Here is a 27,054-nt window from a genome sequence, read left to right as displayed (position 1 = left end):
CCCCAGCTGAACAGAGTCTGTGAGATTACTAATACCCAGTTTGGTTCTGTCAGAGATTCCCCTGGAAAGCTTTTCCTCCACCTGCCACCACTCATCTATTACCCAAGTTTCCATTTACCACTGTAGGTGTGAGTGGCACTTTACAAGGAAACAAAAGCATTAACCATGACCAGACAATCTTAAATTTTACATGACATGATAATGCAGGGCCAGCTGAAAATATATATCATAGGGAAGAATAATTAAATAAAGAGCTGCATAACATTGGGAGTCTATTTCTTTATTTGGTTAATGTGATGGTAGTCAGGGTCATTGTTGGAGAGATTGTGGAAATAAGTAGGCTTGGGTGGAGAGGAAGTTATGCAGCATACAGCATCAGAAAGGACAATTCAGGAATAAGCAGAAGGGCAGGAGAAAACTGATGGGTGCTTGTGTGATGATACAAAAAAAAAAAAGAGTACGGTTGCGATCTTGAGTTAAATCACTTAGAAGTTGGTCTGCCAAAATAGATAAAAAGTCATTCTGTACCTCCTTTGACCTTGAGTACCACCAAATACAATGCTCCCACTGACTAACTGTCAAGATGAGGCATGGAAAAAAGACCATCTCTGAGATAACTGGGGACTAGCCTCTTCATAGATCAGGACCAGGATCATGAAGGATTTGACATAGGTAAGCCCCTTCGTTTTCAGTTTAAACTGATTTTTTCTGAAAAATTCCCAGGTTTTACAAAAAATATTATTCAGTATTTTCTGATGTTCACCCTACTTTTGTATCATTCAAATATATAAAAAATAACTTGTTTTATTAGGTAAATACAATACATTTCATGAGATATACGCATGATGATAATACATTAGTCGGTGTGTATATGCAAAGCCGCCTGTTGAAGTGAGGCTATGTATTAGTCTAGACCGGGGTGGCCAACCTGTGGTTCTGGAGCCACATGTGTCTAGGCACCGACTCTGCGGCTGGAGCTACAGACACCAACTCTCCAGTGTGCCGGGGGTGCTCACTGCTCAACCCCTGGCTCTGCCACAGGCCTTGCCCCCACTCCACCCCTTCCCGCTCTCTCCCCTGAGCCTGCCGTGCCCTCACTCCTCCCCCCAGAGCCTCTTGCATGCCATGAAACAGCTGACTGGGAGGTGTGGGGAGGGAGGGGGAGGCGCTGACCAGAGGGGCTGCCGGTGGGTGGGAGGTACTGGGAGCGGGTTTGGGGAGCTGCTGACGTATGACTGTGGCTCTTTGGCAATGTACATTGGTAAATTCTGGCTCCTTCTCAGGCTCAGGTTGGTGACCCCAGGTCTAGAAGATACACACAACAACAACAAAAAAACAACAAACAGGCACGCACGCAAGCTCTGAAGTGCGTGCGCATCTGAATGTACTGATAAAACTGATGCACACCACATACGTATTTCAAGCTGTTAGGAGATAATGGTTTAAAGATCTGATGCACTAAAATGGGAAGAAAATGAAACTCTGTATCAGAATACATTTCAGAACACAAGTAAGTATTCAAAAGTTCTTAAAAAAATGGAGAAAAAGATTAAGTTGAGCGTATGCACTGCAAATGGTGTGGCCAATTATTAAACAGAACTATTAGCCTATAAATATTTACAAAGTCTACAACAGTAAACTGTTTATTCAAATGAAAAGTTTTATTTGGGGATTAGAGATATACTGTTTTCTTAAACTCAGAGGTGGTGTGTTCTGAGTGCTGTTTTAGTTCTGCAGAAAACCACATTGATTAACATAATTCAAAGCATTAATCTACTGAATACTTCCCCTCCCCGTCTTTCTGTCCACCAAAATAAACCCAAAAAAAAAATTAATAGTTTTTTTGCACTGATTTTCACCCGTTTTTGTTGTTGTGGTAATAAACACTGATAAATTCACAGAAAAAAAATTTTTAACGGAAAATGAAGCACCCTAGACATAAAACAGAAGTCAGAGAACTGCACCGTGTAGCACTACAGTGTGCTCTCTCCCTCTCCTGTTTGATCTATTTAGAAAGCTGTTCACTTTGTTATTAGCCATTGCAGTTTCTATGTGAACTCTGCTGTCAAACCCAGGTAGGGCATGTTGTGGTAACCAGTCTGGAGGTGGAAAAAATGCAAATGAATGTGGCTAAATCTGCATTCAAAAGAAAGGGCAGTTTTCAACTAGCAATAAAATTAAAGGCATTTCTGGCCACAGCTGCTATCAGGATCTCTACTCCGGAGGGGATTCTGCATGACTGCGCACCCACAGAAAACGCCCCCCCCAGAATTCCTGTGCTTCCCTGCAGAAAACGGCAGGGAAGCAAAGGGAAAATGCGTGGAGCAGGACAACCATGGGCGCAATTTGGGTTGGGGATTACACCCTCCAAACAGAGATGAGGCATGGGGGGCACACGGAGTTACGTTACACTGCCCCTCTCCCATTTCTGGAAGCGCAGAGCTGCCCAACTGAAGGAGGCTGTCTGGGCTCTTCTGACTCTGCAGCTGTATTCCGCCTCCTGGGTCCTAGTGCCAGCCACGCTCCCCTTCTGCATGAGGGAAGCCCTCTTTTCTGTGCAACAGTGAGTGCCTGTGGTGGGGCTGGGAGTAAGGAGGGGTATGGAAGGAACTGGGGTGGAATAGGGCAGGGGAGAGGAGAATGTGGGAGTGAGGGGAGGGGGGATGGAGAAGAAGAAGGGATAGGGGAATCGCAGGGGGAAGCAGGAGCCCAGCATGAGGCATCCCCACAGCAGCAACTGGGGCTCCCCTGTTAAGCATGCCCATTGAACCCTCACCCTGACAAGCCCTACCCCCTACACCTACCTGGATCCCTCTGATGAGCCCCACACACCCAGACCCCCATCACACTGATCCCCAACCAGCTGCACCTAGATCTGCACCCCATAAAGCCCCACTCAGCCCCACACACCCAGCCAGATCCCCCCCTGCCGAGACCCATCTCCCCACAATAATACCCCCCCAAGCCCCAACCACCTTCACCTGGATCCCCTAAAGAGTCCCATTGGCCCTGCACCCAGAACCCCCCCAATGAGCCTCTGTGCATCCAGATCTCCCACTGAGCCGCCCACACCGATTGCCCCACACAGAAACCTCTCACCCCCACCTGGATCCCCCCCACACACTAAGCCCCTCCACACTTGGATCCTGCTGGGCTGAGCCTGCCCACCCACACCTGGTGCACGGCCCCGGGGAGTTTCTGGGGCAGGCGCAGCCCTTGCATTGTGTCAGGGTCAGGTACAGCCTCACTGCCGAGTCCCTTTGAGGTGGGTGTTCAGGGTGATCTCCCACTCAATACAGCCTGTTGCCTGTACTCCCCACTGCCATGCTGGAGCCACATGCATTTATTGACAAATAAAATTTGAAGAATTTTAAAATACTGTGCACATAATTTTTTGGCACAGAATTCCCTCAGGAGCAGGTATCCAGAGCAGCAATGAATCCAACAGACACCCTTAAGGGTGTGGTCATAACTCCTGCCAAATGCTCAGCAGATTTTCCTCTCCCTAGCAAAATCATCTTAACCAGAATACGCTTAAGCCAACTTCCTTCCATCCTGACTCGGATTTCCTTCAGACACTTGGAACCCAGTGCTGTCTGTGCTAGATGAGACAAGGAAGAAGAGCTGCGTACACTCTGCATGTTTTTGGCAGTATAACCGTGGCATTTCACAATCTAACTTCTAGACTTACATAAACGTTGACTAAGAGGCAACAGGGCTAAGCCCTGCAAGACTCCAAAGAGGAGACTGCTTGGGAAAGAGAAGAATCTGTCCACCTTTGGGATCCAGCAGTGGGGAATGAATGAAGTCAGCTTTAATACAGCTCCATCCGCTGATGCCAGATCTTGTTGGTGAGCCAGCAGCATTTCATGTTACATGTGTCAGAAATCGCTGATAATTTAAACAGAATCTTGGGCGGAGGGAGGATGTCTTGCCACGGCCACCATTCATCAATGCAACCAATGTCTCATTGCTATAATCAGGTCGAAGTGGAAGTGGTTAAAAACAGTGGTAGAAACCAAAAGTCTGCTCACCCCAGCTTTCTCAATAAGCTTGCCCCTGAAGAAGAGATTAGTAAGTAAGCAAGCAAGCAGCAGTTAAGAGACCAAAACATCAAAAAGGCTTCTTGATCACGGTCCAGTGCGCCGTAAAGGCTGGTAGAATTCCCTGACTAAGGGTGGTATTATTGGTCTTGGTCAAGCAGCAAGCTCTCACTAAACAAGAGGGACATGGCTTTTATTTCACAGATGGTTTCCCTGAAATGCAAACTAATAAATACAGAGTCTAGGGGCACAGAGTATATCAGTTTGAATCATGAACACCAGATTTCGGTTCTTCACCGGACCTTTCATCTCCAGTAGGTTAGCAATATGGTCTGCTTTAGGATCCTAGCACTATACAGATGACTAAACATGAGCACTTGTTCACAGGATCCATGTACTAATGAGCCACTAATGTACAATCACATGCTAATCACAATCACATGCTAACAAATCCCCTGCAAAATTCAGCAGACTGGAGGGTTCCAATGATTCAATCTGGTTCTATATGCCAATGATAAATCCAAGCTATATCTTCAAGTATTCTCTATTTATTGTATTTAGGTAAATGGCAATCCCACACTCCCTGATGCTGGTAATATTTCTGACTTCCCTATATTTCCTTTGGACCAACCAGGAGGCTAGCCTCCTGAAGAACAGGCCCACATGGCAAACTGATCCCTGTTGTAAAAAAAGAGCACATCATTTTCACATGACCTTTGGTAGCAATGAGTCGGTGGCAAATGTAAGTCAGCTGGCTGTGTATCGTACAATGCTTCTACTGCCAGAAACTTGTGGTCCCTTATTCCAGAGAATTATTTCTGCACCTTCCTGAGGTGAGCTGACAGGAACACATCTATCTTTGGCTCCTCTAGGACAGAGGCTATCCAGCAAAAGGTGACATTCTTCACACTCCATAAACCTTCACTTATGGATTGCCGGCTCAGTCAATTCACTGTAGTTTAGCAAGAAAAGGCTTTCTTTTATTTGTTGTCCCTATTGCCATCCTCCCTTATCCATTTCTACCAAACACATCCAATGCATTCCCTGTTCTCTCTCTAACGTCTGGGAAGAAAACTGCTCACTCTGAATGCCAAGTGCCTCAGCTGTTCTGTGACCTGGTCTCAAACTTATCAGGAGGCAGAGATAAGGCTCTTTTCTGGGACTTTTTCCTGGGCTTGTTGTGTAATATCAACTGTCTTCTAGACAGCCTGGCCTGATGTTAATATCAGAGGCAGACAGATTCAGGAATCCAAATTGAAAAGGGCTACGCATGTGCATTACTGTCCTTGTTACTAACCCATGGTCACCAGGAGCGAGAGGAGACAACAAAAGAAAAAACAGCTGTCTCCCCAGATATACCAGATCACGGAAAATCTGGGAATTCTTGATAGCCAGACAAAGGATCGCTTACCCTTAAATGCTCATGAAATTCACGTTCAGTAGCTGTCATGACTCTGCTTGAGCCCCTGCTGTCATCTACATGAGTGGATGACATTCGTCCACTATTATTTGTATTGCAGGAGCACTTAGAGAGCCCAACCAAGATCAAGGCCCTACTGTGCTTAGCTTTGTACATTCACATACCGAGAGACAGTCCCACCGCTGGTCCCAGAGAACTTACAACATAAATACACAAGACAAAGGATGTCAGAAGAAAACAGAGGCATGGAAAAGGGAAGTATGTAATCCAAGTCACACGAGAGGTCAATGACAGAGTCAGGAGCACAACCTACTTCTAACTCCCAGTCCAGGGCCCTTCTCACTAGACCAGTAATTTTCAATTTTTTTCCATACCAGGAACCCCTTCCCATCTTGTGAGAATATAACTGGAATCACTCTTCCACTTCCCAATATGGGAAGAACAGAGTGGTCACAAACCCCAGACTGAGAACCCATACACACATCTCCCCTCTGGAGGTATCTTTCTAGACAAGCGATATAGGACCTAACCACTCTACTAATCTATCTTCTTGGTTCTGGGGTGTATCAGGATAGCTACACCAAGCATACTGAAGGGCAGAGGCATTGTTTTGTGGTGGGCCAAGTCTCCTGAAGTCTCTGACTCTGTTTTGGAAAACTACTCAGCAGAGGAAAGAAGACCTCAGCACTGTGGCATCACAGCCAAATAAAGTGGTCTATGAGATGTTCAAAAAGTACTCTTTTATAGCAAGGAGACAGTGAAATCTGGTGAAAAATCCCATTCTATGATGCGAATTCACTGTTACAAATGCTCAAAAAGGGGAGGGGGTGTTAGGGTTAGAGGGGGAAAGGCTCAGCTTCCTGGAGACCAGATTTTAGAAAATTACAAATGATTTCCTGTACCTGGAGAAACAAACAACTTTCTACTTCCTCTCCTATATCTCACAAAGATGTAAGTCAGTAACAAGGCCAGTAATAGGAAGATCTGGAAGTTAGTCAATGGGCAATTCCCAATGCCATCTACTGGAAGTCAAATGTAACTACCTCCAAATCCTAAACTGGAGAACACCTACTCATGTGCACCAAATTGCCAGACATACTAATAAGGGAGAATCCCTGCTTTCGGAGTCCATGCACTCATTAAAACAATTACCTTTGCAACAAGTCAACTAAAATAAAAAACACGACATTTTACTAAAGCAAGTAAAAATCATGAATTATAGTAATTTGCTCAGTCAAGCAAGTTATTATTATGAACAACTTGTAAATCCCAGTACTGGAATAAAACATATTTCAAATTAATCACTAAGCCAACATTTTCAAACTTGGGTCCAGATCCACAAAAGGGATTTAGGCATTAGATTCAGCCATTGGAGCTCTAATCACCAGGCTATGAAGTTATTCTCACTCTCTCTCCAGCCCAATGATTCGTTAATTATTTATCCACAGTGGAACAGCTTCAACAGGAGAGATTGAGGGAGCCCCAAATCAGAATATCCTATAGCCCAGTGGTTACAACATTCTCCTAAGAGGTGGGAAACCCCTGTTCATATCCTCTCATCCAAGCAGGCAGAAGGACAAATTAATCCTGGATCTCCCACATCCCAGGGAAGTGCTCTAACCACTGGGCTAAAAGGTAGAAGGTGGGCACCACCATTGCCTCATCTAGACAAATGTTGAATGGGGCCTAATCTGGTAGGCATGCTCAGAGCTGTAGCACAGAGCACACCTACTGGATTGAGCCCCGCAGGCAAGACAGGCACTCCTCCACCTATCTTCCCCCAGTTTGTGGATCATGGTGGGGCTTAGGCAGGAGATACAAGTCCAGAAGCCTACAGTGAAGCAGCAGTGTGCTTGCCCAGGGACAGAAACCCAGGTGCCTAGGGAACTTTTACAGCGGAAATGTAGGTGCTGAGTGAGTGTCGGCATCTACAGGGTTCAGTGGCAGCTGAGGTTTTGTGGATCACAGTGGCACCTAAAACTGGCACTTAGGTGCCTGAAGTTAACCACATAAATAAAAGTGGCCTAACTGGAAATCAGTGAAGTATGGATTTAATTGCCCAATTTTAAGTATAAAGTTTGAAAATTGTGGTCTAAGAACGTTTAGCGAGTAGAATAGCTAAACAGAAAGCCTGTCCTTCACAAACAGAATTTCAATAGAAATCCAACTAAGACCTTAGAGTGGAACTGCTATTCTTATAGTTGTAAACCAAAAACCTAATTTGTAATTCCACAGATTTAAAATTAAGTCTTGTATTGCAGAATTTTAACAAGCCTACAGCACACTGAGTCCTCTTCAGTAATAAGTTCTGCAGTGTCAGAGTAGTCACTTCTCCAACTGGTCTAGGAAACACACAATACAGGCTTCACTAAAGAAAACAGAAAAGGAAAAAGGAAAGAGATGAAACCTGGAATAGACTCCATGAAAATAAAATGAAACATTCTTAGCACGCAAGAAGATGAGACTTTAAAACAAAAAATACAAAAAATAAAAAAGATACTTTGCTATTTTTTCAAACTAAAGTTAGACACTAATTTATCAATATCCAGGTGACTTAAGATGTAGGTACAGAAAAAAGTATTAGGTGGCTGTACATTGTTTCCACTGAAGAATATGATGGTATGATTTAAAATTTTCCAGTGGGTACTCAGTTACATTGTATATGACAGAAGCAAATAAATGACAGGCCATTGCTGAATCACAAGTTGTGTAGCAAGAACAATCACAGGATCATCATAAGATTGGTACAATTTCTTACGAACCCCGCAGGTGAGCAGTATGCTGGATCTACCTGGAACTCTTTGTTCAGCTTACCATAGAAAACATCTCTTCAAGTCAGGGTCATGGCATGGGCATGGGAGTGTACAGAAAATAAAAGCACACACTCCAGCTGGCTGTCCTCTTATCAGAACACTAGAATACCAAAGCATACCAAATTTCCATTTGTAATTTAACCATTTGAAGAACCATACATGAAAAAGAGGGGAGGGGGTTATTTTGTTTTTTAATTTGTGTCACCAACTACATTCAAAGACCCCTATTGCCTAACCTTTATTTAAGACTTGAATTCTTTGATAGCTCAACACATTAGTATAAAAAATGAAGGAGGAATTCACCATTTAAGACATTCTCTGAACTCCAACATTTTATTATATATAAAAATAATATATACGTAGGGGGCTGTTTGGTTGAGTTTGTTCAGGTTTGTTTTTTTTAAAAAAAAGATTTTATTTTTATCAGATTTACAGAGCTTGCCGAACTTTTTTCTAACCGAAGTTTAGCAGGTGGATTTCAGCAGCATGTACAGAAATTGCTTGTTCTTAACTGCTATGAATTATGTGTTTAATACAGAAGCTTTTTTCTTTCTTGTCTAAGGTAAACATTAAAAAAAAAAATCTTCATGACACACCAGCTTTGAAAGTCAAATTGAAGAGTCATCTATCAGAATCACCCAAATAAAGATATCTGTGAATACAACAAAAGAGGCAGTTTGAAGATTGAGTCATCTGGTAAAGTAGACACAGATTTGCAAAGTGTTCTTTAAAAAAAATGTATCAGCATACTTACTGGTATCATAAACACCAACATTCAAGAGAACTGGGAGAGCTCCTGGAATTTATGCCAGGATAAAATTTTGCTTAGTGCTGCTCTTCTGCAACCGCTTACAAAGCTCTCATCACCACAACATCTGAGCATCTCACAATTATTGATGACTTTTACTCTCACAACAAACCTGCTGATTGGGGCAGTATTTGCCCCATTTTACAGCCGGAAAACCGAGGCACGAGGCAGTTTATGGTACTTGCCCAAGGTCACACAGGAAGTTTGTGGCTCTGCCATGAATTGAAACCACGTCTCCCAAGTCCCAATACAGTGCTGTATCCTTTAGACAATCTGTCCCCTGCACTCAATTGAGTATAATTACTGCTATGCCTGCTCAATCTGGATTTTTTTTTTAAGACCTTCAGTACATAGTGATCAAAGTCAGAATCTAGAATGCTGTTCTACATTTGAAACCTTACATCCAAGGGTTGCAAAATGCTTTACAAGAAGAGGATAGGTATTATTATTTCAAATTTACAGATTAGGAAACCAAGGCACAGAAAAGTGAAGGGTCTTTTCCAATGTACTTGAAGTGACAGTGGTAGAACTGGAAACACCATCTAGGTCTCCTGACCCATATTCTTTTCCTTTAACAGGTGTACTACATAGTCCATCATGAAAAGAGAAAGAGATGGATAAGACAGTAGAGAAACTGCAGTTGTTCTGATATCAGATACTCAAGCACATTGGATGTTTCCAGTAGTAGCAAAGATGATAAACAAAAGAGCAGAACTCTACAAACAATACCATGAAAGGAATAAAAATAATTTTTCCAGACAAGTCCAATATCTTTTTCCACTCTTAAAATATATCTTATCCAAGATGACATTTCAGCCACTGTGGTATTTTTGGTATAATTTAAGGTAACAATTATCTCATTCCACTAGTATCTCATGAGGATGTTAAACATCATCTACTAAAGTTAGACATTTTTAAATCAACAGGTGCAGATAATTTGCACCCAAGCATTTTTAAAAGAGCTGGCTGAGGAGCTCGCTGGACCACTAATGTTATTTTTCAATAAGTCTTGGAACTCTGGGGAAGTTCCAGAAGACTGGAAGAAAGCTAATGTTTTGCCAACATTTAAAAGGGTAAACAGGATGATCTGGGTAATTATAGACTTGTCAGCCTGACACTGATCCTGGGCAAGATAATGGAGTGACTGACACAGGATTATATTAATAAAGAATTAAAAGGAAGGTAATATAATTAGTATCAATCAACATGGGCTTATAGAAACTTGATGTTTTAAATGAAATTAAAAGTTTGATTCATACAGGTAATAATGCTGATGTTATATACTAATACTTCTGTAAGCCATTTGACTTGGTACCACATGACATTTTGATTTAAAAACTTAGAACGATATAATATTAAATCACTGATAAAGTTTGCTGATAAATCACTGATAAAGGGCCACATTGGGAATAGAAATTGTACGGCAGGCCATCAATGATCACAAAATTGGGGTTGGGGTGCAGGAAGGGGTGAGCCTCTGGTTGGGGGTACAGGATCTGGGGTGGAGCTGGGGATGAGAAGTTAGCAGTGTAGGAGGGTGCTCTGGGCTGGGACCGAGGGGTTTGGAGGGCGGGAGGGGGATCAGGGCTGGGGCAGGGGTGCAGGGCATGGGGAGAGGCTCAGGGGTGCAAGCTCCAAGCGGCGCTTACCTCAAGCAGCTACTGGAAGCAGTGGCATGTCCCTTCTCCAGCTCCTACCTGGAGGCGCAGCCAGGTGGCTCTGCACGCTGCCCCATCAGCAGGCACCGCCCCCGTAGCTCCCATTGAAGTGCTTATGAGCCGCAGGGCCATGCCGCAGCTTCCAGGAGCTGTGTGGAGTGGCCCCCAACCCTGCGCCCCGGCTGGAGCGGGGCCCAGCAGTGTGGTGCGACTCCAACCCTGCATCCCGGTCAGAGCAGGGCCAAGCCCCTGACCCTACACCCCAGCCAGAGCGCTGGAGTGGGGCAAGCCCCAGACCCTGCTCCCCAGCCATAGTTTGCCCACCCCTGGACTAGATGATCACAACGGTCAATTCTGGACTTGGAATCTATTAAAATTGTTTTAATAATCTGACCATTTTTAAAATTGTCTTTAAATAAATAAAGAACTTATTTTCTGAGATCCTGCTCTGTGAAACATTTATTGCAGGTCTGAAGTCTGAAAACCATATAAAAATAGTCTGAAGTGCTAATACACTCATTTTTACAGTTTCAATGTGCTTTGTTTTTAAAAAAAAAAAAAAAGGGGGGGGGGGGGGAGGGGGAGCAGAGTTTAAGATTATTTCCATCCTACTTACCAAAATTGCTTTTAAACAATACTGGCCCCAAAACTGGAGGCTATATTTAAGCCAAGCCTGAACATCTTGCGTAAGTAAAACTATAAGACTGGGGCACATGTTTGTCAAGGTCAGAGTGACATGTAGCTCATTCCCCCTTTTTAGGTTTACGGTTCATTCTCCAGAATGATTTGTAGGCAGCAAAAGTGATCACAGACTAACAATTTTGTTTAGAGTTCTGTTGAATTTTTCCCTGTACTTATTACATTCAGACACAGTTCAAGTGCTAAGATTCAGAGATGTTGATCACATTTCTCCCACTTAAATTCTCCCCACTGAACCCCTAAGTTTAAAAATGTCAGGAATGATTACTTCCAGCTACTAAACTTCAATTCTCCTTCCCCTTTTGCGTGTTGGATCTCACTCTGCCCATCAAACTCTCTTAAAAGATGAGTCCAATCCTGCAGCTGCTATACATACAAAACGTCCACAGTCTTCAGTGGGAGCTACATGTACAAAAGGTCCGCGGATCAGGTGTGCTTGTGAGATGGACGATATATGGCTCAATCTTTTTCCCTTCTTTTATTTGGAATGTTAATTAAAAACCCAAACAAAGAAGAATTTTCAAAATCTCATTAGCAAAGAAGATCTGTGATCCTCTCTTTGTAGCCCAAGCTATAATTTTCCTGCTTCAAGACTTCTTGCCTGGACACCTTGATATATTATAAAGTCTTTAAGGTGTACTCTTACCTACCTTCAATTATCTGAGTATTTGAATAATTAAGATAAGAAAAAATATTTTAACTTTACACAACAGAAGGACCAAAGTAGGAGATACACAACAGACAGAACATAAAAGTAGGAGATGACTGGATATAACCACTTTACACATCGTTATCTTTCATAATTATTTCTCTTAATATTTGAAGGTTTCTTGATTTAAAGTACAGTTGATACATCACAGAAGACTATGAAAAAATAGCCAAATTATTCAGGGGGGTTTCCTTCTAGAATAGTGTTGTATTGGCATTTCTCTCTCCATCCGCCCCCCTTTTTTTGTAGTGTTGGCTATTTAGATTATAAACTCTTTGGATTAAAGACCTACCGATCTTCGTAAGAGCTTTACAGAAAATATTTAACAACCTTTTGGGTTCTCCTTAAACAAACATTCTACATTTCTCTTCCCTTATTCTTCATTAGATTTACTTGGGTTTGGTCCTGCTTTGAGCAAGGGATTGGACTAGATGACCTCCTGAGGTCTCTTCCAACCCTGATCTTCTATGATTACTAAACAGTTGCATAAAAAGAGAATATGTTTTTAAGAGATCTTCTAATTCTTGCGATTTATTCTCCCTGTAAAATTATGCTGCTGTATATGATTAAATTCCCACAACCACTAATTGTTATCACTAACAGTCTTAAGATTCCCAGTTGAGAATAAGAAACAGAGGAAGATTAAATAAAAACTGAAGCTGAATTGATGCTTTCCATACAAAAGTACCCTTTGCAGTAGAGAATAAGTATTTTTAAAGAAAGCAGAATTATTGTGAATTAAAGTGTCAGTTATTCAGTTACAGTACTGCAAAAACAAAAGTTATAGCAATGCCCTTTAAGGAGAATTCTGTCAATCAATTTTCAAGTTTCGCAAACATGAATAGGCTATAACTGGTAAAAAAATTCCCAGAAGCATGGTTGTAATCTGCTGAGGTGGCAATAGACTAGAACATCCTGACTTAAGAAGCAACTGCTGCTCTCCCTGTGCTTCAGATTCTAATTTGGTGGACTGTAATGTTTGATACTAATTTAAAAACTATCTAATAAAAAACAAGCAAGGAGTTAACTTCAAAACAAGACTGTAGCTTTACTGTACATCTCCCACAAACTTCAGATTTGCCTAAACATTTTCTGAAGGCGTTCTTGCACCCATAGGAGAAAGAGCTGCTCAACCAGCCAGGCACACAATAACGACTCATCAATGGTCTACTCTGATGGACTGAAGATATGTGACCAGTGTAAAAGGCCTTTGATTTCTGCAGAGCATGGTTTGGTTTGAACTGCACATTGTCTATTCAAATCAATTCATTCTGAAGTTAAGGATAACTTATGGCTCTCTAGTCCAGTCAGTTGATGTGCCATTTCCTTTCATACAGGCTATGTGGGACAAGTAACTACCTGAGGAGCCTTCGCAGCTTTTTCATGCTGGTACTTTGTGGCAGTCATAAGTTGAGGTTCACATAATGGTTCCACCCATTAAAAAAAAGGGGGCGAGGGGGTTTCATGCCCTGCCACCACCAGAGAGAAGCTGGGGCTTCCACAGAAAGATGAATTCATGGATTAGAGGAACTTATTCCTGTTATACAAGAAAGGCAAGAAACAGAGCTATGGGATGTAAGCTGAACCGTAAGTACCACTCAAATATTGAGGACGACACCAGGCTCACAAGATGCAGAACTTGTGTTGAATCAAAGAGGACCAAGAAAGCTTTCAATACTAGATATAAAAATCAGATGTACTAAGCCCTTTCAGAGTGTTGAACAGGGCTCAAAACAAAGTAACAAGTTCTTTTCTTTATTTAAGCAGGAATTCATGCAGGGTAAGGCACCAATTACTTGAAACACAGAGTCCTGGGTTATCTACATGGTTGGCCTGGTCTCCAAGCAGGTGCAGTCCTACTTAAATCCTGCACTCTGAGAGATACTGTCACCACCTTAGTGGCATTCCAATGCAGCATCACTAGTTATGAAGATAACAAAACAAGGCTCTCTCTCAGGAGATTATTATGAAATTCCAACCAGCTCCTTGACCAGCTCTTCTTTTACACTAAAGAAGCTTTAGAGGCAAAGAAGATATCAAGAATTATGTTAGCATCATCAAGTAACCACATTTTATATAAGTAATGGCTAGCAAAATGAATACAGGACACTAAATGGCACAGCTTTAGGGATAACTAGACATCTGACAGGTGGTCTGCAGTCCTGAGATATTTATCGTAGGTGTTAAGATCACATTGCTATTCGCATATTCTTGGGAGTGCCCATGAGTACAGCATCCTTACAAATCTCTGCGATAAAGTCCCTCCTGTGATGTAATTTGTCAAAGGCCCTTTGAAAGTCTAAATAAATTATGTAGTTAGGATGTGAGAAACAAAGTATAGTCATGGATCAGAAACTGGCTAAGAAACAAGTTCTGTGCTAGGACTGGTGTATAATCTTCTTAATTAATCATCAGAAAAGGGATTAGTGAGGAGGCAAAATCTGCAAGTGACAGAACTGTTCAGGTTAGTTGAGACTAGAGAAGACAGAAGCACTTCGGAGGAACCTATCAAAACCCCGAATATTGTGGACAACGCATACACCTTATTCGGTTATTTACTGATATGTTATAAGAGCAGACTCTCTAAAAGCTAAAAATCTTTCCCATAAAAGCAAATGTGACCCTTTGCAACTTTCATTTACCTTGGAATTCACTCTTGGTGTATTTTGCTCACCCTTCAATAAGTTCTCTCAAGCTTCATACATACAGAGAGAAGGAAATACAACCTTCCATTTACCAAACATTCTGTAGTTTCAAAAGTACATTTATAAAACATTTGTCTGGCCCCAAACTTGTTTTTTAACAGAATGAACAACAGTGTAATTAATCTGACAAGAAATACAACTCATCTAAATGTTAACATAGGTCATCTAGACAATTATATATTGGAAAAGAGAGAGATGAACCAGGCAACTGGTCATTTAACACACCTACATGTAATCACCAGGGGCTCTGAGAAAGTATTTCAGATTTAGACTTTTTCCACCAGAGCATAAGAATGGCCATACTGGATCAGACCAATGGTCCATCCAGCCCAGTATACCGTCTTCCTACAGTGGTCAGTGCCAGATCTAATGTTAATGCAAAATAGGACATATGTAAAATGACAACAGCCATCACTCTCTGATGTGAGCACACAGGTTAAAATATAATCTGTCTGATTAAGGGCTTGATCCTAGTCCCATTGAAGTAAGTATCAAAATCCCCCATTGACTTCAGTAGCAGGTCTCATGTTCCTCAATACTTTTAAGCCCACTTTGAGCCAGAGATATTTGACTGTGCATATTCTGGTGAGATTCTGCTGCTAGTTATGATTAAACACTTTGGTTTGAACAATTATACAAGTGTTTTTCTTTACTTTCCTGTACATTTTCCCCTAAAAAGAAAGGGACAAGATTTCTGTTTCAAAGGGTGGTTTACTGAACATGCAAACCACTTTTCCAGCATGCATATGAACTGCTTAAAAATGCAAAGACTGACATTGACCACCTATTGTACACTAACAACGATATTGTCTGTAGCAAATTAATCCCGTATCAAGTCCCCTCTTCCTGTTCCACTCGTGCCAATATATTGGTTAAGTGCTAGTAAATATGAGACCAACCATTTTCAGACACCACTGCAGGGAGTTTGATTGAGATGCTGTTAAGCGTTTAACACTTGTGGGAGGAAAAATTAAAGCTCATTCTTATGTAAATTGAAACCTGTTCTGGGAAGAATTGGTCGCTCCTCGACCAGTCCCCCAAGGGACTAGTACATATTATGGAATTTGAATTTTAGAAACACAAAAAAGTCAAATGAGTAAATTTTACATATTCACAAGCATATTTCCTATTCCTTTAAGATAAAACCTGGTGGCCTAGTGGCAATGCCCCAATGTATTCCTCAGCCAGCAAGGACTTCGAACGCTATGGAAATTAATCTCAGTCCTATGGGAAAGGAGTGCTTATACTTGTCAACAGCTCTCTCTTTTAAGAGTATAACCTTTCCAGTCTTCCTAGAAGTAACAAGGGATATTAAAAGTCGAGAAAGTCTCAGGACTCCAACAGCGATGAAGTAGGCTACCCACCCTTCCCCAGCCAAAAAAAGAAATAAGCAAATTTGGTAAGTGCAGTTTCTTCACATGACTGATGGTTTCCAAAGTACTTTTCATACAAACAAATAAAAAAAACACTTACGTTGCATTTTCCATTACCCAAACAACCCCCCCCCGCCCCTTTTTCGCTCAGTGAAAATGTATACCTAGCTCCTGAGTCATGGATATAATCATGATATTTCTTTGTTGAAGGAATCAAAGCTAATTTCACTAATATAACAAGTGTTAATTTACATGGCATTTGAGAAAAAGCCTACTGCTACCACTCCTAAATCAGTATGATAGGTCTGTTTCAGTGACCTACTGCCCCAAATACCTACATGAGTGTACTGGCAGACCTGGTGACATGATTACTGTGGTATGAAGAATCTCTTCAAGCAAGTTTAGTAAGGAAGCCACCATAAACGTCTTTCTGAAGTTGAATTAGTGCTCCAGGGTGAATTACTATGGTTTCTCATACTACGGCGCCAATGCACACAAATCATGTAGTATTCTCATTCATCTCTATAAATGTCAGATAGTATTTCTAATTAAATATCTACCATTGCATGGGAAAGAATAACCAGTCTCACCATGAATAGTCAAAGTTGTTGTTACAGTAACAGATTAACAAAAAGAAAAGGAGGACTTGTGGCACCTTAGAAACTAACAAATTTATTTGAGCATAAGCTTTTGTGAGCTACAGCCCACTTCATCGGGTGCTCACGAAAGCTTATGCTCAAATAAATTGGTTAGTCTCTAAGGTGCCACAAGTCCTCCTTTTCTTTTTGCGAATACAGACTAACACGGCTGCTACTCTGAAACCAGTAACAGATTAGCATTCCAACTGTTCAGGTTTCTAAAAAGGACACTATTCTTACTCTCAGTCTTCTCCAATTTGTTAGTCTTCTGGTTCTGTCTTTTAATTCATATCCTGACTAAAGACCAGAGAGGTTACAAGTAAATCAAACTAAATTTGTTCTGAAGTACATGAGCTTTAGGACTTCAGCTGAACATGAAAGTATCTAAACAAATTAAGTGTTGGTTCTTCAGAAAAGCATGAAAAACAAAAAGATAATACAAGCAAGGTTTTGGGAGCAGACAGTGACGATCACAATAACCAAGCCAAAGAACATTAAGCATACAATATGCTTTTGTAGTCGCTCTTCATATTTCATTTCTAGTGCTAATAATATCAACAAAAACATTTGTGTTGCAAACCAAAGTGTTCAGTTACCAGTCCCAATGCTGTTCCTGCTCCCTAGCAGCACCAGAGCTGTAAAATGTAGGGTTGAAGCAGTAAGCAGGGAAAGAAAAGTTATTATATACATTAGACTCATAAGTATAAATTTTAGTACTTTAAGGTTGTCTACAGTTCTTTCTTTTCAGAAGTTCTAAGCTTGTGCTGTAGCTTCTGACCTTAAAAATAATCTTTATACAAAACAGGAACTAATTAGAATTTAATTAATTAGAGATCAAATTTTTTTCCATCCATAGACAAAATGTAATCTGTACTATCATCCCTGAAATCCTTACAAAAACACTTTAAATAGCTTGTCTGTGTGGGGTTAAATTGATTTTAAAAAAGAAAAAAGTCTGGCTTCTGATAGCACACCCTTTAAATACTATGCTCTGCATTTTATTTGCTCCAGGTGTTTTTTTAAAAATGTATAAGGATTTTTCCAACTCTGCTATTCATTTTTAAATGATCTTTTCAACAAGGGAGAATCTGATTTTATGGGGCAAACAGTAAAACTATGCACGAAGTGCTCTCAAATGCACAAAAACTGAAAAATGGAAGGAGGGAGTTACCTAATATTACTATAACTGAAAGAAATATAGTAGTCACTTGTAGCAACACTAGATTCAAAGTTTTCAGACAAGCGTGACTTACAAGTTGTCCCTTTTACCAAAACTGGAGTTTTGTGGGCAATTGTTAGAATGCTAAACTCTAAACCCTGACAACTGCAAAATTTTGGAGGGAAAAATCATTTGAAGAGACATTTGTGTGTGTGTGCACACACACACCCCAACTAGAGCGAAGGTTTAGATAGCAAACTCTTGCCCCAACTGACTGAAAAAATAATGGATAGTAAGTCACAAGAGAAACACACCACACTACATTCATGCACTATTGTGGCTAGAAAGTTTTCATGCACATAAAAATTAGGAAAGAAAGAATCAGCAGTTATGATTCTACAGTAACTAATTCAACCATACTGTATAAACTGTCTGTATATACTGAGGCAGCATAGTTATCACAGATAGCTATAGGACATATTGTAAAATGAAGGTAATGAATAATGATCCTCCTTTGAGGTAAGGATGAGAAGCTCTGCGTATTATTATATTAATTATTATTATTAGGGAGGGCTATCTTACAGTTGCTGTAGGAATCAAAAATATGAGTAGTCTGGCTTGTGTATAGGTGGTTGAGATTTCAGGGAATGACTATTACAGAGAACACATACTTTATTGTATAGGTCCTGCTGAGGAAGGTTGGTCTCATCATGCATCTTGAAGTCTCTCCTCTCATACTCTGGCTCCCCTTCCAAGAGTAGAGTGACAGGAAATTCAAAGAACTCCCTCTTGTGGGAATACACAAAAACATGGAAAAAAAAGGCAAAAATGGGAGCTGGACAAGAGAAACGTCTGCACAATGACAAGAAAAAGGTCTTTGTGGATTTGTCATCTCCAAGACATCTTCATGCATGGTAAGCAGCTTTTTGACTCTTTGCTAGATGTAGAGAGAAAATTCCTGGGACCTTTCTGTTTTTCAATATCCTCAGTGGAGAAAATGTACTTAGGTACTTCTATTGCTCTCAATGCCTAGTACCTGAGCACGTCACAAATGTTAATAAATTTATATTCACAATATCCCCTGGAAGTAAAGAAACATTACTCCCACTTCACAGTTTAACTGAGGTGCAGAAAGATTAGGTGACTTGCCAAACATTACACAGAAAGTCTGCAGCAGAGACAGGAATTGAATCCAGATATCCTTAGTCCTTGTAATGTATTAAACCATCCTTCCTCTCATGAAGGAAAGCTAAGGACGCCAATTCTACTAGGTCTTCAGTGTCCTTGGTGGAAAGTTTCTTCTGCAGGGCTGTAGCTGATGGGGGCTGGAAAGTACTTAACATAAGCAGCACGGTAGGAGTAGGAGGGAGTATGTCTGGAGTACACTACACTCCAGATATACACTTTTGATATAGGAGGCTGTTTCAGCTAAATTTACGTTACAACAGCCCTGAGGTAGCTCAAATTTATACCAAAGGCTGGTGCCAAAATACAGAAGGTGCATAAAATGGCTTAAAGCCATCTCTTCCCACCTTTCCTCTGCCCCAGATTCCTGCATTGATGATAGCGTGACTGTAACAGAATCTGGCCCAATGCGTCAATACATGGAGAGCTAATTAAAAATAAACAAAAAAATTCAAAAGCCAGCATCTAGTCTTCTTTTAAACTGAAAACACTGTTTTGAAAACTAATTTACTTTCTCAGTTATAACTTCAGTGTGATACAGTGTGTGTGGACTTACTAGTAAAACAAGAAAAGGTTCTCTGATTTTATTTTTAATAATCCCAGAAGGAAACTAATAATGTGGGTTTTAGTTAAATTACATAAACATACTATTTGTCCTTACATAATTATACCAAGACCCAAAAGAAACGGTTTAGTTATCTAAGTATCATGTTTATCTAGATGATATTTTAAGTACCTAGCATCCTTGGAACTGCAGGTTCCAATTCCAGCAGGATTCACTCAACCTTTTGTTTTACATATCAGCCTCCAGCTAATAGGAACCCAACAAATTTGAAGACACCCACCCCTTCCAACCGCTGGTAGGGAGGAGAAGCATTCTCTCTGCATGCTTCCCATTCATGCCCTGCAATGTCCTGGGTGCTAGGAGGATAGGTTTTGGATTTCTGATGCTCTACCGCCATCCAAGAGCCTTTCATCTGCTGACATAGGAGAGAGTGTATTTCTGCTATTCCAACTTTATTTAAGCTTTTTCAAGCAGCAGCAAAGTGAAATTTACCTAACACTTTCACTGATGTCTGCGGTTCTGAATAGCTGCGGTGAAACTGATAAAATTATGAAGCTTGAGAAAAGTTTATGAACAGCAACAGAAGCACTGGATTTGTCTTGTCTGTAGATTTTGGATGTAAGCACTGCGTCAGTTACACGTGATTCACCTTTGGATATTTATCTTTGCAACTATAAGGACTAGAATTGTATTTTATTTTTTTTAGTAATAGATGAGAGCTTAGATTCTGCAGAAGTTGAGAGTACTTTCCCAAAATAATTTCTTACTCATGATGGGCAAAAGGATCTTTTAAGATTTGCTCAATTACACTGGGCCTAGTTCTACCAGTTGTTACACCACATCTTTTCATAGAGAGCAAAAAGTACACAGAGACTTCAAGTATATTGGTTCTGTATATGAACCTCAAGCTGTGTGGAACACAGGTAACACCAGCTGCTCCCTACAATCAAACCACATATGGAAGAAAACTTCCATATCAATTTGTCACTACTAGACAGTTTGCACAGTGAACACAGAATAATTTTTTAAAAAATGTAGAAAACTATCAAGTGTAATAGTTTTCAGGGGTTTAATCAAACACAATCTGAAATCCTCCTATGCTATATGTAAATAGCAGTGTTCTCTCAACATCTTACTTCAGTCAAGAAGAGAGACAACAAGAAACCTCAGGTCCATCAATGCCCTCCTCCCACATCACCACATGGTAGTAGATCACATAGCATAGAACCACCTAGTACTAACTTGCAAGTCCAACAATTCTCCAGAGAACATTTAAAAACAATTAAAAAAAAGACAACAGCTAAGTCCTGGGTCAGGTCTACATTACCAGTGCTTTACTGGTGTAGCTATACTAGTATACCATATGAACAGAACACTAATAGCCACCCCCCACCTCCCTCCAAGCAAAATAAATTACACAAGTGAGATCACAGTTTTGCCAATATAAGTATGTCTACATCAGGGGCTTTTGCTGGGACTGCTATGTTGGTCAAGGATCACATCTCTTCCACCCTTGACGGACAGAGCCATGCTGGCAAAAGTTTGTAGTATAGACCTAGCTTTGGTTACACTGAAGTCAGTGGGAAATTTGCAACTTAAATTAAACTAAAATTGGCCAGTGAGCCTTTGGAGCAATTCTTTCTAGACCCCAAATTTCAGAGATCATCAACAGGAAAAGGTATGCATTTGTGCCACTCACCTACTTGCAAACAGAGTCAGTATCTGAGCTCCACAAGAGGTTCAGAATGTTTGCTTCTTAGATCACACTAATGCTATGCAACATCCTACCCATGGAAACCTAGAAGAACGATCTCTGGGGCCAAAATGGCAGGCCTATTTTTTTTGCTGAATAAAGCTGTTATACAGAAATACAGTAACTCCTCACTTAAAGTCATCCCGGTTAACGTTGTTTCATTGTTACATTGCTGATCAATTAGGGAACATGCTCGTTTAAAGTTGTGCAATGCTCCCTTATAACATCGTTTGGCAGCCACCTGCTTTGTCCACTGCTTGCAGGAAGAGCAGCCCATTGCAGCTAGCTGGTAGGGGCTTAGAACCAGGATGGACCGGCAGCCCTCCCCATCAGCTCCCCGTTCCCCGTACAGCAGCCGCCCATCAGGCTACCAATTGCCAGCACTTCAGCTGTCCCTCCCCTGACTGCCATGTGCTGCTCCTACCCTCTGCCTTGAAGCTGCTCTCCAGATCCTCCTGCTTGCTGTCCTGGGGGAACTAATGTCAGGGTGTCCCCCTCCCCCCTGCTCCTACACCCTGCTTACCCAATCTTCCATAGAGCAGGGGGGACACATGACAGGGCTCAGGACAGAGGGAGCTTCCTGGCAGCAGCTGCAGTCTCAGCTTGCTGATTAACTTAAAAAGGTAGTGTACTTAAGAATGGGGTCAGCGTACTCAAAGGAGAAATGCGCATCTCTCTCACACACAGGGTGTGTGTCTCTGTCTGCCATGATGTCTCCCCTCCCTCCATTCTTGTTGCCTTGTAGAGTGTGGGGTAACGTTAACAACGAGTTAACCCTTAAGGGGTCAGCCAATTGCTAGTTCATCATTTAGCAGTAAGGCATCACCTGGGAAATAGCCCACCCTCTGACCTCACCACTTCAACCAAGCTTCACAACCATCATCGCTGTGTACCAGTATTAAATTGTTTGTTTTCCCTGGAACCTAACCCCTCCTAGTTACATTAATTCTTATGGGGAAACTGGATTCACTTAACATCGTTTCGCTTAAAATCACATTTTTTCAGGAACATAACTACAACGTTAAGCGAGGAGTTACTGTATTGAATACCGAGAGAACCACATTACCCACCAGCACCTGTGCTTTTAAATTCAGGACATTCCTTTTTAATTTGATTGTAAGTTCTTAATTAAACTATAAACTCTTCAGAAGACGGACCAGCTTTTACTCTGTGTTTATATGGGGCATCGTGATTCTGATTGAAGCCTCTAAGTTATATTATTTGTGTTGTTGTAGCTCTTTAGGTAACCCAGCCATAGATCAAAGTCCTGTTGTGTTAGGCAATTTAAAATAATATTTTCCATTTCCCACATGAACTGGAGATATGCCCTGTATTAGCTCCTTTAGCAATGCACATCCAATTCCCTTTTTAATGAATTTATGATACCTACTTCAAGTGCTAACTTTTTGCCGTTTGCCCCATGTTCCAGTCACATACTGAATGAAGAAAGTCTGAATTGCATTTATGACAGTAATGAAAGCTGGTACATACTTAAATTTACTACCATACATAATCCCACTGAGGTCAGTGGTACTACTCACAGCATATAAAGTTAAGCATATACTTAGTCTTTGCAGGAACAGGGCCTAAAAGTAACAGGTTAGGCAGGATGCTTATGCAACCTGTTTGAATGAAAAGGATACCTTAATGCAACTTGTGGTGTACAAATAACCTCATTTATATCTTCTTAGAGAATTACAAGTTCAGATAGTTTCTCTTCATAACATGTGCCTTCTAAAACTATTTGAGTAGTCCTATTCTTAGCTACTGGTATCAATTCTTAATCTAACCACATGTAAATCTCACAATCAGGTAACCAAAAGAATACAAAAAACTCAAGATGTTTTCTTTCTAGTGCTGTAGAATACAAAAGTAGTTAGAACAACCATAGTCAAATGGTAAATATCAGGTGCTCTTCCCATTGAAGTCAACAACACAACTCCCATTGACTTCAGTGGAGCAGGATCATGCCCTAAGTGTCTAACGAAAACACCCAATGATAAAAATTTCTGAATCCAATGGAGAATTTTTGTGGTGATGGGAGTGCTTGCCATGTTAAAAATAATTATGATAGTGGCCTTTGCTTGGTAATTTTTTGAAGAGGTTTGAAAAACAAAAATCCCCTCCCAATTTTATCCTTTCCCATTTAGCAAACACTAATTGAACAAAATTGAAAATAATTGTTTTGTTTAATAGTTTCCAGTGTATATAATGTATTATAACAAAATATCTTGCACCACTATTCTCAAGGATGAGAACAATATGTGTTAGTTAAAAAACAGAAAATATAGCATAGACAGCATACAAGATTATTTTGGTGAATCCCCCCCCAAAATGGCTTCTGTTTTGTTTTTTATTAAGTTGTTGGTGAATGACTGGCAAATTTAAATCAACACTAGATATTTAGAACAAAGCTGTCTCACCAATTCATAGCATTTTAGAGATACAGGTCAAATTGGGCATAAAAATTATTGACAATGTCCCTTTAACTAATGTAAACAGTATCATGCCATGGGAAGCAGGAAAAATTAAAAGAGGGCCAGAAACACAATACGTGGCTACTGAAATACAAAAGACAAATGAGAGGCTGGCGAAGAAAGGGTGATTTTAAAAAAAAAAAAAAAAAGGCATTATGAGATATAGTCTTACCTGGAGATCTGGATTCTGGCCTCAGCACTACCATTCATTCATTAGGTTTCATTTGAAGTACCGCTTAATTGCTCAGTACCTCAGTTTCCCCATTTCTAAAACTGAGGTAATACTTTCTTGCCTTTATCTGTACATTTATAAGGGTACCCGTCACTGCAGTTATTCAGCACACCTTTATTAAGAGCTTTAAGATCCTCCAAAAAAGAGGTGCTATATAAGTCCAAAGTAGTATTATTAAAATCAATCTGCAAAGTGTATATGAATTAAGCGTTCTGTTTCAGGACTCTGGTAAGATGCACAAACCAAGGCCCCAATCCTGCAGTTGGATTCATGCACATGATCCTCGCAGTAGCATGGAGTTCCAGCAACATCAGTTAGGTCCTGCCAGTTTCTGCCTACATGGATATGATTGCAGGCCTGGAGCCCAAACTCATTTTCTGTTGTATGTGGGGTTACCAGAACCCTTTGAAGGAATTATAGCTTAATGACATATAATTGAGGTATCAGAGTAACAGCCGTGTTAGTCTGTATTCGCAAAAAGAAAAGGAGTACTTGTGGCACCTTAGAGACTAACCAATTTATTTGAGCATAAGCTTTTGTGAGCTACAGCTCACTTCATCGGATGCATACTGTGGAAACTGCAGAAGACATTATATACACAGAGACCATGAAACAATACCTCCTCCCACCCCACTCTCCTGCTGGTAATAGCTTATCTAAAGTGATCACTCTCCTTACAATGTGTATGATAATCAAGGTGGGCCATTTCCAGCATAAATCCAAGTTTAACCAGAATGTCGGGGGTGGGGGGTAGGAAAAAACAAGAGGAAATAGGCTACCTTGCATAATGACTTAGCCACTCCCAGTCTCTATTTAAGCCTAAATTAATAGTATCCAATTTGCAAATGAATTCCAATTCAGCAGTTTCTCGCTGGACTCTGGATTTGAAGTTTTTTTTTGTTTTAAGATAGCGACCTTCATGTCTGTAATTGCATGACCAGAGAGATTGAAGTGTTCTCCGACTGGTTTATGAATGTTATAATTCTTGACATCTGATTTGTGTCCATTTATTCTTTTACGTAGAGACTGTCCAGTTTGACCAATGTACATGGCGGAGGGGCATTGCTGGCACATGATGGCATATATCAGATTGGTGGATGTGCAGGTGAACAAGCCTCTGATAGTGTGGCTGATGTTATTAGGCCCTGTGATGGTGTCCCCTGAATAGATATGTGGGCACAGTTGGCAACGGGCTTTGTTGCAAGGATAGGTTCCTGGGTTAGTGGTTCTGTTGTGTGGTATGTGGTTGTTGGTGAGTATTTGCTTCAGGTTGGGGGCCCCCAGACGTTCTGGTTAAACTTGGATTTATGCTGGAAATGGCCCACCTTGATTATCATACACATTGTAAGGAGAGTGGTCAGTTTGGATGAGCTATTACCAGCAGGAGAGTGAGTTTGTGTGTGTGTGTTTTGGGGGGGAAGGGGTGAGAAAACCTGGATTTGTGCTGGAAATGGCCCACCTTGATTATCATACATATTGTAAAGAGAGTGGTCACTTTAGATAAGCTATTACCAGCAGGAGAGTGGGGTGGGAGGAGGTATTGTTTCATGGTCTCTGTGTATATAATGTCTTCTGCAGTTTCCACAGTATGCATCCGATGAAGCGAGCTGTAGCTCACGAAAGCTTATGCTCAAATAAATTGGTTAGTCTCTAAGGTGCCACAAGTACTCCTTATAGGGTATGTTATTCCTTACACAGTACTATTCACTCCAAATATCAAAAAAATGTAGGTTGCCTGTAGAGCTATTAAAATTTCAAAGTAGACAAACAAGTATCAATGTCACATACTCAAAGTCCTACAAAAGGAAAATATCCACCCATCATTCCTGTCAAGAACATGACCCAACCTGTCACAGCAATAAACAATCATAGATTGCTTACTCGTATAGTTATTACCACCATAGCAACTAGGAGTCCTACCCCAGGACCAGGGTCTCATTGTGCTAGGCACTGTACAAACAGAGAACAAAGAGATAGATTGTAAACTCTTTGGGGCAGAGACTCAGTATAAAATAAGAGACAGACAGAGGAGTACAAGGGAACAGTGAGACAGAATTGATCAGCATGACACCAGCAGCCTATTCGTTATCAAGTTTTTTTGTACGCACCTCAGCAGAGGAGAATATTTTTTGAAGAGACATTAAATTGTATTTGTTATGATCGAATAATTCTTATTAAGGAATATCTTTATGAATGTGTGTTTACATACATGTATACACACGCTCAAAAAGAAGAGGTAAAAAAAAAAGCTTTTTTAAAATAAATAATAGATATAATCACCAAATGAAGCTATGTTCCTAGTGAACTGCTCAATCTTTTGAAATTTAGAGGTAAAGGCCTAGGCCCCAATCCTGGGAGCTAATTTAAGGTCTTCCCATGCACCAAACAATAGACATGGCTTAAGATTAAAAACAAAAAACACCACATACATGAAACAAATACATGCAAGACAATGAAAGACACTTTTCCAAGTTGTTTCACACATACACACACCCTCAGAACTAATTTCAGTTTATTGTATCCTTTAAAAGGAGAAGGGAGAGAAGTAAATGCCTGTTTAACTTGTTCATGAGGAAACATTATAGAAAAATAAAGCTACCAAGCTACTACACTGAACTGATTAACTAAATACCCACAAACCTGTTAAATATCACTTTCATTTGGAAACACTGGCTTTGGGATTGAAATTAAGGTATTCTGGGGATTTTTTTTTAAACTTCCTTGCATGGTGAAAGACTTCCCAGTGAATGTTTCTCTCTTTACAAATATATATATTTCGTCATTCTTATTAAAAAAAAAAAAAAACTTCTTACTCAA

General features: G+C 40.6%; 1 protein-coding gene across 1 annotated transcript in view; it reads right to left on the bottom strand.

Annotated features, from left to right (window-relative positions):
• FAF1 (Fas associated factor 1) overlaps window positions 1-27,054 on the bottom strand; it is a 305,001-nt gene that overhangs the window by 277,112 nt on the left and 835 nt on the right. The window lies entirely within an intron of this gene.

Source organism: Eretmochelys imbricata, chromosome 8 (genome assembly GCF_965152235.1).
Source record: "Eretmochelys imbricata isolate rEreImb1 chromosome 8, rEreImb1.hap1, whole genome shotgun sequence".
Classification (NCBI taxonomy): Eukaryota; Metazoa; Chordata; order Testudines; family Cheloniidae; genus Eretmochelys; species Eretmochelys imbricata.
The sequence above is the reverse complement of the archived record's forward strand: the minus strand, read 5'-3'. Positions and strand labels throughout refer to the sequence as shown.